This window comes from Lipotes vexillifer, unplaced genomic scaffold (assembly GCF_000442215.2).
Source record: "Lipotes vexillifer unplaced genomic scaffold, Lipotes_vexillifer_v1.1 scaffold75, whole genome shotgun sequence".
NCBI lineage: Eukaryota > Metazoa > Chordata > Mammalia > Artiodactyla > Lipotidae > Lipotes > Lipotes vexillifer.
The window spans coordinates 1,512,111-1,518,500 of NW_006771517.1; positions in this window are offsets into that span (position 1 = coordinate 1,512,111).

Below are 6,390 nucleotides of genomic sequence, written 5' to 3' on the forward strand. Positions count from 1 at the left end.
CCTGTGCTCCGCGACGGGAGAGGCCACAACAGTGAGAGGCCCCCGTAATGCAAAAAAAAAAAAAAAAAAAAAAAAAAAAAAAAAAACGATTTGTGGGATCCCCTCCCAAATGGCCTCAAAGGATGACCTGAGCTAGTTTTTACTAAAAGTATAGATAATAACACAGCCCTCTGCCTGATTCTTTAAGGTTTTCAGGTGGAGATTTTAGGACCCCGTTAAGGAGCCCATCCCAATTTTCAATCTCTCTTAATACCAGAGAGATGTACTCATCTACCATAAATCTTTCTCGTCTCAATTTAAGACATTTCCTCTATTCCTTCTCTGTGAAGAAGGAAAAGAAATTTTAAAGTGCATTTAAACACCAAAATTTTAAGAGTGCTGCTAATTTGATGAAACGGTTGTTTCTTCATTTTCAATTTTTTATACTGAAAACATTAACTTACACACTGCCTCCAATGGCTTTTGTTCCCCCTTCTCTTTAATGATTGCTGATAACTGAATGTGAAGTTGAGGGTTTGGATAAATGGCTTTCACAGGCTTTAACTCTTGAATATCACAATCCACCATATGAGCTGAGTAAGAAAATTGGCAGGGCCAGTAAAGCAAAAGAGCTTTCCCCAAGATCACACAATTAGTTGTTGTTGGAGTCGAGATTTAAACTTAAAACTCCTCATTCCAAATTCCTTCTAAGGCGCTGTGGTAGCCAGCCTCCAAAATGCCCCCCCGCCCCCCCCCATTCCCAGCCCTGACATTCATATCCTTTTTAGTCCCCTCCCACTTTGAATAGGGCTGAACTATGGAACCAATAGGATATTTTGCAAATGACCATGTGTGGCTTCTGGGGCTAGGTCATAAAAGACACTGCAGCTTCTGCCTTGTTCTCTTAGATCACAGGCTCTTGGGGAGGCCAGGCACCCTGTCGTGAGGACACTCAAGCAGCCATATGGAGAGGTGACATCTACACGGCCAGTAGCCCCAGACAAGCTTTCAGATGACTTTAGCCCTGGCTAACATCTTGAGAGGCCAACCTCATAAGAGATCCAGAGCCAGAATCACCCAAATATGCTGCTCCTGGGAACTGTGTGAGATAATGTTTACTCTTTGAAGTCACTAAATTCTCAGGTAATCTGTTACACAGCACTAGACAACTGAGAAAGACAGTGCCTCCCTTCTGCTTAGTCTGTACGTTCTGTGAAAGCTACTGAAAATCACGGGACCCTCTTTCTGGACAAACTTTACTCACACCTATTTATATAAAATTCTTTATAGCATTTCAGGGTGTGCCCAGACCCTCTGAAGCCAATATAGTAATGCTAGTAACAGTAGTACTCCCCCTTTTCTCAAAGGCTCAGAGAAATAAAACCACTTGTCCCAACTTGTGGAGCTACTATATGCCAGAGCCAGGATTGAAACCCAAGTAACCTGACTTTGCACATACCTCACACTCGTTGCCACCTTGCTCCTATGATCCCAGAGCCCTAGGTTCAGAACCACTGCTCTAAGCTAAGTAATCCCATCCCTTCTCTAACTTCTGTACCCTTCCCCTTCGATTATAGAAGTTGCATTTCTTTACCCTATTTTAATTGCAGTTCCTAAGTTATCCACTGCGTCCTAGTTCCCACCAAAGAGACAAAGTCAAGGTCACTGACTCTGAGGGCGCCCTGGTCTAATGGGATCACAGACGTGGAAACAAATAACTATACACATTCTTAAGACCCACCATCAATTTTGGACAAGGATGAAGTAACGCTGGGAGGGCAGACTTCACAGAGCTGGTGATTCTCTGGTTCTTGAAGGCCCAGAGGAAAGAGGAGTGGCTCAGGGGAGTTCTAGGTAGAAGTGACAGTGAGTATGATGGGGGAAGGGAGTTGGCAGCCTCCACGTGTGTGTGAGAGTACAAGTGTGTTCAGTTGGGGAGGGGGCAGGAGGACCCAAGGGCAGAAAGGTGGGCTGGGGCCTAGTAGGGGCATAAGCGAGGGACAGGAGGTAGATCTCCAGGCTGAGGAGTTTTCATTGCCTCCTGTAACTACCAGGAATCAACAGAACTCTGATTTGAGCTCAGATACTGGCTCTTACCCAACTCTGTGGTCCCAGACCCAACAGCACAGGGCCTGACACAGAGCAGATGCTCTTTGTTTGCTGAATGGATACGTTCAAGCAGGACTGGGTGCTAACACTGGTCTGCAGTGGAGGGGGAGCAAGACGGGTGCAGAGTCGCCCCAGACTCCTCCTTGAATATTTCTTCGGCAAGGCCTTCTCTGCTGCCCTATACTCACTAAGTCCTTTACACTCCCATAGCATCCAAAGCTTCCTTCAAAATGTAATGAGGGGGCTTCCCTGGTGGCGCAGTGGTTGAGAGTCCGCCTGCCGATGCAGGGGACACGGGTTCGTGCCCCGGTCCGGGAAGATCCCACATGCCGCGGAGCGGCTGGGCCCGTGAGCCATGGCCGCTGAGCCTGTGCGTCCGGAGCCTGTGCTCCGCAACGGGAGAGGCCACAACAGTGAGAGGCCCGCGTACTGCAAAAAAAAAAAAAAAATGTAATGAGGAAAAATATAATTCACTCTCGACATTAATAATGACTTCCTCAATGTCTGCTCCCCAATTAGACTGTCAGCCAGATAAGGTCAGAGACTGTGGGCCTATTTACCGTCCTGCCCTCTGTCCTAGAAGAGAGGCTCTTCTATCCCAGAAAACAGTAGTACAGCATGGGGCACCTTCTTTAATTGGCACTGATAAGTTAGTACTGATACAAGCCCTGTGCTGAGCCCTGGGGACTAACAGTCCAATTAGACACAGTTCCTGCATCATATAGATGGATTTCAAGTGATGGCAAGTCAATGTGGGAGGTGCCCTAGTGATAGAAACCTGGGGTGCTCCTGGAGCTGAGGGAAGGGGATATCTCAAAGCTGACACTATGTAGAGGAGAAATTATTTCCCAAATCAACAATTATAGCTACTCTGGGTGCAAAATAAACATTTAAAAATTAATGGGGCTTCCCTGGTGGCACAGTGGTTGAGAGTCCGCCTGCCGATGCAGGGGACACGGGTTCGTGCCCCGGTCCGGGAAGATCCCCCATGCCGCAGAGCGGCTGGGCCCGTGAGCCATGGCCGCTGAGCCTGCGCGGCCGGAGCCTGTGCTCCGCCACGGGAGAGGCCGCAGCAGTGAGAGGCCCGGGGACCGCAAAAAAAAAAAAAAAAAAAAAAAAAAAAAAATTAATGACTAGATACAGAGAACAGACTGGTGGTTGCCAGAGGCAGGGGTGTGGACAAGATGGGTAAAGGTGGTCAAAGGTACAAACTTCCAGTTATAAAATAAGTCCTGGGGATGTAATGTACAGCGTGGTGACTATAGTTAATATTACTGTATTGTATATTTGCAAGTTGCTAAGAGAGTAGATCTTAAAAGTTCTCATCACAAGAAATAAAACGTACAACTCCATATGGTGCTAGATGTTAACTAGGCTTATTGTGGTGATCATTTTACAATATACACAAATACAGAATCAGTATGTTGTACACCCTAAACTAATATAATGTTATATGTCAATTATATCTCAATTTTAAAAAATGAATAACTTTCTTATGTACTAAGAAAGTCACATTCACAAAAACAACAACAACAAAACTTACACCATCTGGAAATAAAGTTAATATAAAATCACACATCTTATATAAAGAAAACTATGAACTCCACCAAGGAGCATAAAGTCTTGGACCAATAAAGAGCACAGCTTGCCTCAGGCTGGAAGACCCTATAACATGTGGATATTCATTATCTCAAAATTAGCCTATCCAGTAAATGTCATCCCAATCAAGACCCCAGTAAGATTCTACTGTCAAAGTAATCCTAAAATTCAACTGGAAAAATAGATGCATCGTTTTCATAACAAAAAGACTGAACATTTACTGACAACTTGCCATGTGCCAGACTCTGGCGCAAGGACTTGCTATGCATCATTTCATCTCATCTTCACAAAAACACTGTAAGGTAGATACGGTTACTATTAACTTTAGACAGATGAGGAAGCAGAGGTTCAGAGAGAAAAAAATAACTTGCCCAAGATTACACAGCTAGCAGGTGGCTGACCTGGGATTAAAGCTCAGGCTGGCTGAACGAACCCAAACTCTGCGAATTTAACCACTTTGCCACACTGCCAAAAGAAGTTTGAAGATTAATGAGTTGGGACTTTTTCTACCAGATATTAAAATGCATTAGGTAGCTACACCAACTAAAACAGTACAGTTTTGACAAAGGAACTGACAGGCCTATTAAACTGAACAGAGTACAGAAATAGAGCCAAGTGTATAAGGAATTACAGTGTACAATAAAGGTAACATTTCATGTTGGTGGAGAAAAGATGGAAGTCAATAAACGGAACGGGACCACTGGGTAGCCATTTGGAGAAAAATTAAGTTGGAGCTCCATCTCCCTCCCTAAATCTAAATTCCACTTCTTAGATCAAAGATGTACATGTGATAAAAGAAACAATAAAAGCATTGGAAGAAAAAAACAAGGGAATGTTTTAATAATCCTGGAACTGGAAGACTTTCTAAGCATGTTATAAAAGTTTTTTAAAAATCCGTCCAGTAAAATCAAGTCAAGATTTGACTTTATAAAATTAGAACTTCAAATGTGGCAATAAAATACCACACACAAGGTTAAAGCCAACCAATGAAGTGGAGGAAGATATCTGTCACATACATTGACAAAGAGTTAAGATTCCTAATAAACAGGGACTTCCCTGGTGGCGCAGTGGTTAAGACTCTGTGCTCCCAGTGCAGGGGGCCTGGGTTCAATCCCTCACCAGGGAACTAGATCCCACACGCGTGCCACAACTAAGGAACCAGTGAGCTGCAACTAAGGAGCCTGCCTGTCGCAACTAAGATATGGTGCAACCAAGTAAATAAATATTTTTTTTAAAAAGCTTCCTAATAAACAAAGAGTTTTTAAAAGTCAATAGGAAACACCTGAATTAGAAAAACAGTCAAATAACAATGGCCTAAAAAGGCAATTAACAAAAGAAGAATCACAAACAAAAATAAATACTTGAAAATATTTTCCACCTCATTAGTAATCCTGGAACTACAGATAGAAACAAAATTGAGATACCATTTTTCAAGAGAATTGAAATTTTTCAGACTGGCAAAGGTTAAAAAGATTGGCAGAACCTAGTGTTAACAAGGATATAGGGAAATGGGCATAATTTATGCACTGCCGGTGGGAGTGCAAATTCATATAGGCATTTTGGGAGGCAGTTTACCAGTATGGGACAAAATTATAATGGGGAAACCCTTTGATCTAGTAATTCAATTATAGTGATTTATCCCAGGAAGGAAATTAAAACAAGTGAACAGTGATCTATATATAAGGTTGCTTTATACAGTATTGTATAAAACAAAATAATCTGAAAATGACTTCAATGACTATCTATAGCGTTAAATAAATTCTGGTATTCCATACAATAGATTACTAAGAAGCCATTTAGAATAATAATATAAATCCATATTTATTAACTGGACATATGTCCATAACATATTATTGAGTGAAAACAGGACAGGTGTGTACTATGGACCCATATATATTATGAAGGTCGAACAAAAAAAGTTTGCATAAAGAGATATCTAAAAAACTGGCTATCAGCTATAAGAAATAGAATTTCCAGTGATTTGTAATTACTTCTTTAAGTGTTTTTGTATTGTTTGAATGTTTTACCATCAGAATATATAATTTTTATAATCAGAATATTCAATAAAGCTTGCTGTATTTTGATTTTGAAATAGCACTTAACATAATATACAACCTAGGAAATTTATATTATCACATTTATCATATATCAACATATATCAACCCTACAAGGAAGGTATTATTCATTCATTTTACAGGAAGGGACACAATCCAAGGCTCAGAAAGGTTAAGCAACTTGCAATGGAAGTATCAGGATTTGAACACAGTTCTGGCTGACACAAGAGCTCTTTCCATAATGCTGCACTGTTACTAATAATTAATACTGCTATTAATATTTAATAATATATGCCTCTTATTGTATGCTTGTTAAGTGCCAGATCCTTTTTTTTTTTTTTTTTTTTTTTTTCTCCCGTTGCGGAGCACAGGCTCCGGACGCGCAGGCTCAGCGGCCATGGCTTACGGGCCGGGGCACGAACCCATGTCCCCTGCATCGGCAGGCGGACTCTCAACCACTGCGCCACCAGGGAAGCCCCAGTGCCAGATCCTTGATGGATGTTTTCTTTAATCCTTCCAGCAACTCTTGAGAGCAGCAGGGTGGGTATTAACCCTCCTACCAAGGTGCAATAGCTTACTTTGGGTAATAAGTGCTAACCCAGGTTTATCTAGCTCCAAAACCTCCCTGCTGCGTTTTGCCACATTTCCT